The sequence below is a fragment of the Ambystoma mexicanum genome, chromosome 11 (assembly GCF_040938575.1).
Source record: "Ambystoma mexicanum isolate Mex_15411 chromosome 11, UKY_AmexF1_1, whole genome shotgun sequence".
Classification (NCBI taxonomy): Eukaryota; Metazoa; Chordata; class Amphibia; order Caudata; family Ambystomatidae; genus Ambystoma; species Ambystoma mexicanum.
The window spans coordinates 558,125,233-558,138,870 of record NC_090934.1 but is presented as its reverse complement, the minus strand read 5'-3'; the positions used below and the strand labels follow the sequence as shown (position 1 = coordinate 558,138,870).

At 54.7% G+C, this 13,638-nt stretch overlaps 1 protein-coding gene across 10 annotated transcripts in view; it reads left to right on the top strand.

Annotated features, from left to right (window-relative positions):
* CAPRIN1 (cell cycle associated protein 1) overlaps positions 1-13,638 on the top strand; it is a 1,156,748-nt gene that overhangs the window by 438,355 nt on the left and 704,755 nt on the right. The gene's annotated exons all lie outside the window — the stretch shown is intronic.

Below are 13,638 nucleotides of genomic sequence, written 5' to 3'. Positions count from 1 at the left end.
GCTGTACCTCTACAGGACGATATCTGGGATGAGGGTCTCGCCCTCCTCAAGAACCCATCCACAACGCCTGCGAGAAGGGACCGGTACGAGAAGAAGTACCGGGTTCCGGACGCGGCCCCCTTGTACCTTCGGGCACAGCCGACCCCGGACTCGGTCGTCTCCGCGGCGGCCAGGAAGAAAGCAGGGGGGGTCCTCGGCCTCTACGTCAACCTCCCCACCGGACAGCGAGGGAAAGAAATTGGACACGATGGGACGCAGAATCATCTCATCGGCAGCGACGACGATTAAGGCTGCCAACGCCTTGGCTATCGTAGCCCGCTACGACAGGGAGTTGTGGTACAAAATCGCCCCCCTGCTGGACTTCTTACCAGACGAGAGGGCGGAGGCCCTAGAGATCTTGCACGAAGGAGAAGTGGCGTCGGACCACGACATTACGATAGCGACGGACATCGCTGACACTGGATTTTGCCAGTTGGGCAACGGCGTGTGCCTTAGACGGCGTGGATGGCTCAAGGCATCTGACTTCCGTCAGGACTTGCAGATCAGTCTTGGACATGCCGTTCGACGGGAACAACCTGCTTGGGAAAACAGTGGATGATTCCCTACAAGCCATCAAGACGGACACGGAGACGGCCCGGGCTCTTGGTGTTCTCCAGCAACGACGGCCGCCCTTTTGGAGCGGCGGGGGCAAGCAGGGTGCCTCCAAAGGTTCCGGCGGCGGATTTTCCACTTATCGTCAAGCGGCCCGTTCGTCGTCGCAAGAAGCCTACAGGGGACGAGGCAAGTCGGGCGGACCCCGCCGTCGTCGCCAAGGAGGGCAAGGCGGCAAAGCCTTGTCTAAGCAGGACTGAACCGGCCGTGGGGTCGGGGCCCCACCGAAGCACCCCGGTGGGAGGCCAGCTGGCGAACTTCATCAGCGTGTGGGAGTCCATCTCCACCGACCGTTGGGTGCTGGATGCCCTGGCCCAAGGTCACGCGCTCGAGTTTCTAAAGAAGTGCCCACGTGCCCCCCCCGTGGCCAGGAAGGAACATCACGTCCCTCAACTTCTCTTGGAGGTAAAGGGGATGCTCAAGAAAGGCGCCATCGAGCTCGTCCCAAAGAGGCTTCGGGGCTCTTGAGTTTACTCAAGATACTTCCTCGTGAAGAAGACGAGAGGATGGCGTCCCATCCTGGACCTACGACGACTGAACAAATTCATCAAGGCACAGAAGTTCCGGATGGTCTCCCTCCAGCACGTCCTGGGTCAACTGGAGGAGGGCGATTTCCTGTCATCGTTGGATTTGGAGGATGCCTACTTCCATATCCCCATCCTAAAGGGACACCGAAAGTTTCTCAGATTCGTGGTCCAAGGGCGTCACTACCAGTTCAGAGCCCTTCCCTTCGGATTGAGGTCGGCACCCAGGGTGTTCACCAAGTGCCTCGCACCTGTGGCGGCGCGGCTGCGCCTAGAGGGGATCCACGTCTACCCCTACCTGGACGACTGGCTCATCCGGGCGAAGACGAAGGAGCTCGCCGTGGAGCACATGGCAAGGACCGTCCAACTACTCACGGACCTGGGATTCTCTATAAACTACGCCAAGTCCCACCTGGTGCCCGCGCAAGACGCGCTGTTTCTGGGAGCGAAGCTCGACAGTATCGCTTCTGGCCTCTCTGTCGGAGGAAAGGACGAGGGCCATCTTGGGCAAGGTGCAGCGGACGCGGCCAGGATGAGGTCCAACAAGTCCCTCCTCGGAATGTCTTCTTGCATTTATCTCATCCGCCTGTGCAGGCTCCGGATGCGCTGGTTGCAGGAGTTCCTGGACGCACGCTGGATCCAGACGACGGGCAGCTTCGAGGAAAGGATCACACTCGACGAGAGTTTCCGACGAGCGATCCGGTGGCGGGGCACCAGCGCGCATCTGACGGCGGCCATGGACTTCCAGACCCCGGCCACCAGGAGACAGTGACCACGGATGCCTCCCTGGAAGGGTGGGGAGCGCACACCGGAAATCTGCACGCGAGAGGCCTTTGGCTTCCGACGGGGAAGTCCCTCCATATCAACGTCCTGGAGCTCCGTGCAGTGTTTTGGGCCCTCAGGTCCTTTCTTCCGTCCCTCAAGGGCAAGGTGGTGAGGATCTTCACCGACAACACCACCACCATGTTCTACATCAGGAAGCAGGGCGGTACCAGATCCCCAGCCCTGTCCAAGGAGGCGCAGGATCTGTGGCATTGGGCCGTCGCCCAAGGGATGTTTCTGGTGCCGTTTCACCTGGCAGGAATAAAAAAACACCATCGCCGACTCACTCAGCAGAGAGCTGCGCTCGTGCCACGACTGGGAACTACGGCAGGATCTAGTGGACAGCCTCTTCCGACGTTGGGGAACACCCAAGATCGATCTGTTTGCGACGGCGACGAACTCCAAGTGCCAGAGGTTCGCCAGCAGGTTTCGCCAGCCGAGGAGCATGGGCGATGCTTTCTCGTTCCCCTGGGAGGGCCTGTTTCTATACGCGTTCCCTCCATTGCCGCTGCTGATCAGGCTCATCAACCAGCTCAAGAGGTCACGGTGCAGGATGATCCTTGTCGCACCTGCGTGGCCGAGGCAGATATGGTTCCCGGACCTTCTGGACTTGTCAGCGTCCCCGTCAATCAAGCTGCCAGTGGATGCGGATCGTCTCTCCAGGGAAGGAGGCGCCATCCTCCATCACGACCCGAAGTCGCTGAACTTGCAGGCCTGGCGTTAGAGTTTGGAGGATACGACATACCGGCCGACTGCAGAGAGGTTCTTGCAAAGGCCAGGGTGTCCTAAACTCTTAAATGCTACGGACACAAATGGAAGAGGTTTCTGTCTGGTGCCACGCACAGAAGATTAACCCTCTACGGATTACGGCTCCCCAGGTACTGCCGTACCTACTGATGCTGTCCAAGGCCGGACTGGCGCATGCGTCCATCAAGATTCATCTTGCTGCGATCTCCCGATACACCAGGACCACGGGGCGGACGTCTTTGTGGTCTCATCATCTGGTGAAAGATTTCATGAAGGGACTGTTCAGATCGTTCCCGCCGGTGAAGGCTCCGGCGTGGGAGCTCAACGTGGTGCTGACCAAGCTCATGGGACCTCCGTTCGAGCCTCTGCACTCGGCTCCTTTGAAGTTCTTGTCGTGGAAAACAGCGTTTCTTGTGGCCATCACCTGCGCACGACGGGTGGGAGAGATCAGGCCCTTTCCTGCAAGGCCTCGTACTTGACTTTTCACGACACGAGGGTAGTGCTCAGGATGCACCCCTCCTTCATGCCCAAGGTGCCGTCGGACTTCCACCTCAACGAACCCTTGGTGTTGCCTGTTTTCTTCCCGTCGCCTTCGTCGCCGGCTGAAAGGACTTTGCACTTGCTGGATGTGGCTAGAGCGCTGAAGTTCTACGTGGACCGCACGAAGTGTTTTCGGAAGACGTTACAACTCTTTGTGAACTTTGGACCTGTCAATCAGGGCAAGGCTCTCTCGAAGGCTTCCATTTCCAGATTGCTCTCCGGCTGTATCCTGTACTGTCATCGGTTGGCAAACCGACCACTGTCTGGCCGTCCGATAGCCCATTCCACCAGAGTGATCGCAGCTACCACGGCGTTCCTATCTGGTGTGCCCTTGCTGGACATCTGCAGGGCTGCTACGTGGAGGTCGACGCACACCTTCACGAAATTCTACTGCGTCGATCGGGATTCCAGGGTGGAGTCCAGGGTCGGCCAAGCAGTGCTGCGCAACCTGTTGGCCTAAGGTGAGCCTGGTGAGGAGGTAAGAATTGCTTAATGTTGAGTTTGATGTAATGCTTAATGTTGAGCCTTTGCCACCTCACGTGGTTGTGCATGTGTGTACTGCTATGTATTCTTTTATTCATGAGCATGTGAATCCATGCCAGACCCCATGCTGGAGAAGGAACAAGCTACTTACCTGTAACTGTTCTCCAGCATTGGTCTGGCATGGATTCACATGCGAACCCTCCCGCCTACCCCTCTGCGGCTCTTCACTTGGTCATACTGCCACTTCACGTGCTACCAAATCTGAAGATGGCTGCCAGAGGCGGGGCTTAGGTAGAGGGCAGTCATTGGCTGTGGTCAGTATGACGCAGAGATCAGTGATTGGTTACTACTACGAAAGACAGATCAGAAACGAAACTGATACTGATTTTTTTCTTTACCGAGGATTCCCAGCCTGACGGCGGGGAATATTCATGAGCCTGTGAATTCATGCCAGACCCATGCTGGAGAACAACAGTTACAGGTAAGTAACTTGTTCCTTAGCTTTGCCCATTGATTGTGACCTGCTAGCACAATGACTGTTCCATACCACTGTACTTGCATATTCCTCCCTCTGCCTCCTCTCTTCCCATCCATGGCGCTTTGTTTCTCCCATCTATTCCAACTGCTTTTCTATCAACTGGCCTTCCCTTCACGAAGTCTGGAAAGAAGTTTAAAAAGGATATCTTGGCCTCTAACTCTGGTCTCCCTATCGCTGATACCTATTCCAGCGCCTCTTCCAGACAGACCCTCACTGACATCAGCTTTGTCGTTCCTTTGCCGGATCTATGGACCCCGCATAGGATCTCTGTGCTCTGTCCTGTCTCCTCCTCTCCCATTAATGGTGGCACTCGCTGGGAAGTCCTCATGGATTCCTTCGGCTCCTCCATGTCTATCTTGATGGCACTGTCATGGTCCAAGTTCCTCAGGCAATCTCCTCCTCTCAGATAGGCGTTTCCCTCGCCTCATCAACACCCTTTCATCTCTGGCTGTCCCTTCCTCTCATTCCTTGGCTACCTTGCCCACTCCTCCCTCCTGCCCCACTTCAGGCTACCTCCACTCCTCTGCAGGGCATACCTCTTGATTTGTACCCCTCCCCGGAAGGTCTTTAAGGCTGGCAACCTTCAGCATCTTGCCACTCAACTCTCGCTCTGCTGTCACACTTGATATCTGCCACCTCCTCAAAGAACTGGACCTTGATGTCCTTGGTCTTACTGAGACATGGTTACGCCCAGCTCTGTCACAAGCATTGTCACTCTCCTCCCTGATGGCTACAAGATCCCCTCTGCACCCAGATCCAGCCGGCCCAGAGGTGTTGTAGCCCTGATCTTTCCCGAGTGGATTCCTGACATGATCATTCCCACTCAGATCTACCCCCTCTTTCGAATGCCTTGTCTGCAGGCTCTCAATCTCTCCTAGCCACGCTTACTGTTGCTACTCTCTATCGGCCCCCTGGTCAAATTACCTCTTTTCTCTCCGTGTGGGCTGACATCTCCTCCCGCCAGCCCTCAACCACTCAACTCTACTTCCTTGGTGAACTCAGCATCCATCTCGCTCCTCCCTGCCCCTCATCTTTGCTCTTTCACGATCTCTGCGATTCCCTCTCTATTCTCCCCTCTGGCCTGACGCATTCTGCAGGTCACACATTTGATGTCTTGATCTCCTCTGGCCTCCCCTCTTGATCCCTCTGACCACTCCTCTCTCCTGGAGTGACCACTGCCTCCTCTCCTCATCTCTCAATCTCCCCACCGCCCCTCATCCCCCCCGCCCCCCCCCCCCCTCCTCAGCCAAGCCTACCACTACATTGCCACCCACCTACTCGGACATCCGACTCATGAAGCGCGTGTCAGTTGAGGGTTTTGCTGCCACCTTCTACCCCTGCCTCTGACTCGCACCCTGACACAGCCCTATCCCTTCCCTATTTCTGATACTCTTGCTCCTGTCATGAGTATCCACTTGAAGTCCAAAGCCAAGTGCAATTCCTGGTATGACTCTGACCTAGCTACACTTAAACGTAAGTGTAGGGAGGCTGATGGCCTCTTGTTCATCCCCTGCCACACTGGCCTGTCGCCTGCTCCAAAGGCAATACAGACTGTTCTCACCAAGAAGAGCGTCCAGATTCAAGCCTGTTTCTCGGCGGCATCTAACAACTCGGCCGAACTCCTTAAATATGCAAGGAGCTGGCCAACCCTGCTGTAGTCTCTACCCCTCCTTTTACCTCCTAGGCTGTTTGCAATGCCCTTGCCTCTCACTTTATCTCAGAAACCCAGGACATCCTGTCCACTCTTTCCTCCCCTACCCCTCCTCTCCATCTGTGCTTGCAGACGCTCCCTCTGCCAACCCCCTTAACCCCTTTCCTCCCTGATGAGGTTGCTGACAAGTCCGATCTAAAAGCCTCGTCAAAACCGGTTCAGCCCTGTTCCTCTAAAACCATCAAGGACCACATTGACACCCTCGCTCCGGCCATTGCTGATTTTTACAACCACTCATTTGCCTCAGGATCCTTTCCCGCCCCTCTGAAGCACTCCCTTGTGCATCCTCTTATCAAACCCACAGCTGATCCTTCCTGTCCGGCTAACTATCACCCAATTTCCAGTACTCCCTTTCTGGGCAAACTCCTGGAAAAGCTGGCCATCTCTCAGCTTAACCTTCATTCTGATTCTGTTGGCTGTCTCCATGACCGCCAGTCTGGCTTCAGAGCTGCCAGAAGCACGGAAACTGCTCTTCTGAAGATCTGTTCTCAAACCTTGACTCCAACATTCTGTCTTCCTACTCCCTCTTCTGCCTCTGACCTGGTCAACCATGCCATCCCGCTCCACCGCCTCTGATAACCTAGGTATCACTGATCAGGCTCTGGCCTGCCTGACGTCTCTAATCGACCCTCCCAGGTCATACTGGGGTCCTTCCTATCATCAATCTACCTCTCTGCCTCTGGTGTTCCCCAGGGGTCTAACCTCTCGCTTTTCACCCAATACCTGGCAACTCTCGCCCACTAAATTGCTATGTTCTGCTCAAATTTCCAGTGCTACGCTGGAGACATCCAACTAATTTTCAGGCTGCCCTCAGCCACCTCCTCTCCCTCTTATTGCCTTACTGCCATTCAAGATTGGTTTTCCGCCAATGATCTTTGTCTGAATGCCAGCAAGACTGAGATCCTCCTCATCGGCACACCTTCTCCATCCTTTTCCCCTCACTCTGGCCTGCCTCCCTTGGCCCTCCTCTTACCCCCACCTGCGAGGCTAAGAACCTCTGGGTCATCTTTCATTCCTCACTTTCCTTCTCTGCCCACATCTGTCTCTAAAAAGTCAAACTTCCTATTGCACCTCCTCAGAGGTTCTCTGCCCTTCCCCCAGAAGCTCACCGTCTCCCAAGCTCTGGTTCTCTAGGTTGGACTATTGTAACCGCCTCTTCCACAAGAAAAAATCTTCTTCCCCTTTAAATTTAGAGGTCTTCGGCCCAGGGAGCATGTGCTGCCCTGACTCTGCCCTCCAGCGCCACACCTCAGTCCCCTTTTCTGCGTTGACGGGAACGGGCCGAATTCACCAGCACTCCTGGGTTTGGCTTCGGCCATGTAATTCCATGCGCGGATATTTCTTTTTTTGTCGTTCAGGTACTCTGTCTCCAGGCGTCACGCTCCTCCCTGGCGCATGTCTTCTACAGGGTTCAGCAGATGTCCATCTTGCAACAGGCTCTTCCCATGTTCAGACCCCCACGCCCTCTGCCTACATTACCTTGGCCCAGACCATGGTTGGCAATCATATGTTGGGTGTGTGAATCTCTGTCCTCGAAGGCGCTGAAGAACGGACTAGCCAGATGGAGGGAGCTCCTCCGCCTCCAGAGGATCTCAAGAACTTCGTGAAACATTGTCCCAGGTAGGGCCGATATTTTCCAGCACATCAGGGAAGTCCTCCCGCCATGCTAGCAGCACTACAAACTCCTCCATCAGGCTCCCTGACCCCGGTGCAGCCCCCTACTCCGGCTCCACAGCCACCTCCTCGGTCTCCGACTGCCGTCTCTGTACCCCAGCCTCCAGCGCCATCTACCCCTCCTCCAAAAGATCCTCTGGATCCGCAGGACACGGACGTGGAGGAGGATCCAGAGACACCATCCTCAGCCAGGGCCTTCCATGAACGTCTTGCTGGCTTGGCGGAGTACTTGGGCCTCCCTCAGCCCAAGGTCGAACAGCCAGCAGAGGGGGTTCTGACTGAAGGCCTCACAAGGCCCCCCTCTGCCAACACAGGGATTCCACTGCAAACCGATGTAGTCTCCCTGGCCAAAAAGTGTTGGTTCAAGCCCCATTCGGTCCAGCCGGTCAACTGACGCCTGTACACCAAGGACAGGCAGATGCAGGGGGGCACACTCTTGCTCTCGACCCATCCTCAGCCACACTCCTCAGTGATTGCTGAGGCATCACTTTACTCCAAGCCCGTCGTCCTCAGCCGCCTCCTATGTGGCACGTCTAGGCAAGGAGAAGATCTGGGAGGCTTGCGGCAAGATCTACTCCAACGCCTCCCTGCACCTGCGTCGGGTTAACACAGATCCCATGCTGGCTGCCACCAACCAACGGTTATGGCAGGAAATTGCAGACTTCCTCCCGGAACGCTCCTCCCAATGCCAATCACGCTTCAAGGCGGGTCTTGCAGAGGCCAAGTTTGTGGCACATGACCTCATGGAATCCACTATGGCGCATATCGATACCTCGGGCCGGGCCATCTGCATTGCCACTGACCTGAGGCGCACAGCCTGGTTCTGGGTGACGTAATTCAACCCAGACGTCCAGGAGCGCATTCTAGATCTGCTGTTCGAGGGGGACCCTCTTCCACTCCTCTTCCACTCCTCTTCCATTCCTCTTCCACTCCTCTTCCATTCCTCTTCCACTCTACGGATGAAGAGCTGGACAAGAACAGCTCACAAACAGCAAAATCTTTGTCCATTCTTACAAAGGCCATGCCCTAATCTTACACTCAAATCTTACATCCAATCTCAGCAGCGCTCAGAAAAGGGTCATATATATGGAGGGTTCCGTGGCTTCCTGGAACGTTCATCCAGGCAGCCAGACTGCTCGCCGTCTCAGGCGGCGTGCAAACAGGGGGGCGGGGGGGGGTGTGTAAGGGCTTTTTTCAGTCCCCTGTCTCAGCCTCTGAGGGAAAGAAGGCATGACACGCCCCTTTGGGTCCATGCATCTCCGGTGGGGGGCAGGCTTGCTCTCCATGCAAATTTCTGGCAGCAGACTCCGGCAGGTTGGGACAGCAACTCTTTTGGCGGAGATCCGGTCGCTCGTAGAGAGCCAGGCAGTGGAGAGTTCCAGCCTCCCAGTGAGGCTTTGGCTTCTACTCCATGATTTTCACCATTCAGAAGAAGAATCAGGTGGGCCTGAGAGTTGTGCTGGACCTTTCCACCCTCAACCTTGCCTTAACCCTGCAAAAGTTCAAGATGGTTACGCCAGCTTTTATAGCGGAGACATTGGACAAGGGAGACTGGATGTGCTCCCTAGAACTGAAGGACGCGTACCTAAACGTCCCGATTTGGCAGCTCCATCGTTCTTTCCTATGGTTCAGGATCATGGGCTAACATTTCCAATACAATGTCCTCAACTCGACCCCCAGGGTCTTTTCCAGATTCATGAACGCAGTAGCGGCCCTCAGAGCAGGGCCTCCACATCTATCCATACCTCGACTGGCTCGTCAGGGCTACATCTCAGGAGGCGGTCCACCAATCTCCCCATGCCCTTATGAACACACTGCATAACCTAGGCGGCTCGCTCAACCTCAAGTCACAGCTGCTCCCTACACAGACTGACATTCCTGGGACTCATTTAGGACAGATGCTCAAGAGGGCCAGTTTCCACTTCCTCAGCATAGAGGTGACCTCGGCTTGGTGGTATCAACATCTCCTGGGTCTGTTAGCGGCGGTGCTGCTAGCCGTTCCGCACACGAGACTAAGGATGATTCAGCTACACTTTACAGTCTCATGGAGTCGGGAGCGGGGCTCAGTCCAAAATTATCACTGTTCCTCCATCTCTCCACCCAAACCTAACTTGGTGGTCCAGGGACTGCAACCTATGGACGGGCAAGCCTTTTTGTCTACCTTCTCTGCAGGCCACCATCACAACAGACTCCTCACGCGAGGGCTGGGGAGCCACCCTGGACGATCTCTCGGTCTGCAGCACCTGGACTCGACAGAAGCAGGAATACCACATCAATTGGTTGGAGCTGAACGCCATCTGGCTAGCGCTCAAAGCATTCCTACACTTCTCAAGCGCAAGGTTGTCCTCATCCAGACAGACAACTCGACCAGCATGTACTAGGTCAACAAGCAGGGAGGCACCAGATGCCCTCCTCTGTGCAGACTGGCGATCAGCATGTGGGAATGGGCCCTTGAAAATGAAATTTTCCTCTCGGCAGGCCACCTCCTGGGGGGAGCAAACCCGGAAGCGGACCATCTCAGCAGGCTGGGAGTGGACAAATAAGAGTGGCAGGTAAATGACCTTGTTCAGATTTTCAAAACTTTGTGTCCGCCCCAAGTGGTTATCTTTGCCACTGGGCACCACAAGAAGTGCCCCCAGTTTGCATCCTGGCAGGGTCAGGGACCTGGCTCTCTGGCCAGCGCATTTCGCCTCCAGTGGACTGGAAGGAAGGCCTACGCCTTTCCACCCACCCCCTGATCCACAGGGTAATTTACAGTATCAAGGCGTTGCACCGACGCCTCATCATTCTGATTGCTCCATGGTGGCCGGCCAGACCATGGTTTTTGGAGCTCCTCAGCCTCTCAGATGTGCCTCCGATACACCTCCCGACGGGCCCAGCACATCTTCTGGCACAGCGGAGGGGCAGAGTCATCCCCCCCCCCTGCACCAGGGAAACTAGCCCTCACAGCATGGTACCTGAGCAGGTAACGCTTCGGCACCTTAGCCTCTCAGTCCAATCTGGAAATCATACAGGGCGCCAGGAGCAAAGCCACCAGGGCCCAGTACAAGAGCAAATGGACCAGATGCTGCCACTGGGCAGACTCCAGGGGACTTGACCCCTTGGCCTGCAATTTGGATGACGTGCTCCCCTTTTCGGCGCACCTCGCTTGCTTGGGCGTATAGGTCGACACCTGCTGTACATACCTCGCAGCCATTGGGGCTTACAGGAACTCGGAGGAGGCTATCTTTTCCTCCTCCAACCCTATAATTGGTAACACCTGACTGGTCTCGCCAGGCTCTGCCTGCCTGTCAAGAGACCGCACCCCGTGTGGGACCTTAATTTAGTCTTCGGCGCCCTGGCGCACAAGCCATTTGAGCCAATGGCGTCCATGGACATTAGGCTGGTCACCATCAAAATGGCCTTACTAGTCGGTCTTACCTCGGCTTGCAGAGTCAGAGAAATTCAGGCGCTGGCCGCTTCGGAACCATATACCACTTTTCACAGGGTCAAGGTAGTCATGCGGACGCACCCGGCATTTCTGCCCAAGGTTCCATCGACATTTCACTTGAACGAGGAGATGGTCCTCCCTACGTTCTTTCCTGATCCCAAGGACGAATCAGTGTTGCACTGCCTGGATGTCAGGCGTGCCCTGAAATTCTACTTGGACAGGCCCAAGGGCTTCCGCAAGTCAGACGCCCTTTTTATTACTTTCGGCGGCTCAAGGCCAGGCTATCCGGTCTCAAAGGCTTCCATATCCCGCTGGATGGTCTGCCATCAAAGAAGCATAGGAGGGCCAGCACAAGCCGCTTCCGGCAACATGCACGCCCACGCAGTCGGGCCAAGGCAACGGCCATCACATTTCAACGTCCTGTCCCTTTGCAAGTCATAAGCAGGGCGGCCACTTGGGCCTCTCCCTTGGCTTTCTGCAAGCATTACTGTTTGGATGCCAGCTCTAGAGCTGATGTGGCTTTCGGACAGGCGGTGGGGGGGGGGGTCTCAAGCCTGGGGCTACATTCAGTTTTAATCGCCCATGCAGTATGGAGGAAAGGGGATGGGACGTAAGATTGGAAGTTAGTCACCGTAGTGAGTAACGTACGCTTAGTCCCCTTTCCTCTTGTCATGATGCCTACCCCCGGCGACCCAGACCAGGTCCAGCAACACCGGAAGCAGGCATAAAGTTATTTTGGGCAAGCCCAAAAACTCCTGCTAGGGGCTGTTTGGGTGCGGTCCTGGCGCCTATGGCGCCAGGCTCATAGATTAGAGCTTACCTGATGCAGACCATGCTGCAAGAGCTCCAAGCCAAATGAGGCTTGGAAGGGACTATTTTACCCAAGGAATTTTTTTTTTTTTTTACTCGGAGGGCTGGGGAGCAATACTTAACTGGGACTACTTTGGAGGCTATTTAAACCACGCCGAAAGAGCAGCACACGCTTCGTGTTCTGCATCCAGCAGTGTAATGCTCACCGTGCCTGCAAGTCTGCATCCAGTCTTCTGCCATACCCGCCTCGAGTTTGGAGCTCCTAGAAAAAGGGAGAAAAGGTTTCGAACAAGAGCAATACCTTTGATCCTTACTTGAATTCCCGATCAATCGCGCCTTCGAGCTGGAAAAAGTTATTTTATGCGCGTCGCCTCGCCTGCTGCAGCACCACGCTGAACTCAACCGGCCATTGCAGCATCTTCACATTCCACTGTATCCTCCTGCATGTTCCCGCCGCATTCCGGCACTTAAGGAGTAGACGAGAACAGCAAGGTAAGCCAAGGGAATTCAAAGAACAAACGGAGGCAATATTAGTTAGCCCCCATAGACTTACCTGATTTTACCACCGTGGGTACTATTCCTCTTCACGGGTCGGCGCAGCTTCCACTGCATCTTCGCCGAACCCCAGCCCCTAAAGGGAAACAAAAGGACAGCAAGGTGAAACAAAGGGACTATCAAGGGGAACCCTCCTCACCACATTAGACTTACCTGATTTTACCGCCAGAGGTGGTATTCCCCGCGACTTCATGCTTTCTCTCAGTGTCTGAATAAGGGAGAAAGCAACAGGTTACATATTGACATTATTTATCGAACTGTGTTGGAAATACAAATCCTTACCAGAATATTACCGGTTACCACGAGGAACTCTTCACTAGGGTCAAGCTGCAATCTGCAAGGAATCGGACAAGAGTGAAAGTTAGGCATTTGAACTCTTACGAACTACATACTTTTCAGAGTCTATTGTTCTGGAACTCGCCAATTCCTTCGAGCCAGTGAAGCAACTGGTTAACGCGCCCCTGCGCTCAATGCAGGATGGAGAGCTCATCTTTTCAAACCATCAGGTGAGACTATAAGAGGGGACATCAAAGGTGATCCATGGGGAGAACAGCGGGGGTGGGGGGGATTTACACTCAACTCCACGGGTGGTTAATTCCCTTTCTCCATTTGCAGAAGAATGAGCCAGACCTCCTTAAGTTCCTAAAGCTTCTCAAGAACCGCATTTTCTCTACCATCCCTCTCCCCTGCTAATGTCCCCCTCTGCCACTTTGCCAAGGTTCCATGAGTAGCACAGACTGATGCTAAGAGTTGGGGACCAGTATACCACTGGGATAGATTTATGAAGTCTTGCCTCAAGTAGACTTTAGGAAAACTCCCCTAAGGGGTGTCTTCTCATTGAAGTCGAGGTGAGGAGTCGACTTGATATGCCGGTATCTAGTTACTTAGTTGCTATATCTTGAACATGGATACCATGATGGGCATACATGTAATATTGCTGACTAACGGTTAGATGGTGACATTTGCTCAACATGCGTCTGTGTGTGTGTATACAATGGGGGGAAATAAGCTCAAATTCTGTTGTAGGCAAGTAATAGATCCATATGTAAAATTATACCAAGGTTAATTGGTGCTGGGACGGGGAATGCACATTGACCTAGATGGGTGAAATAAACCATGCAAAGTCGTATGGTGTACAGAAGGGGGAAGTTGC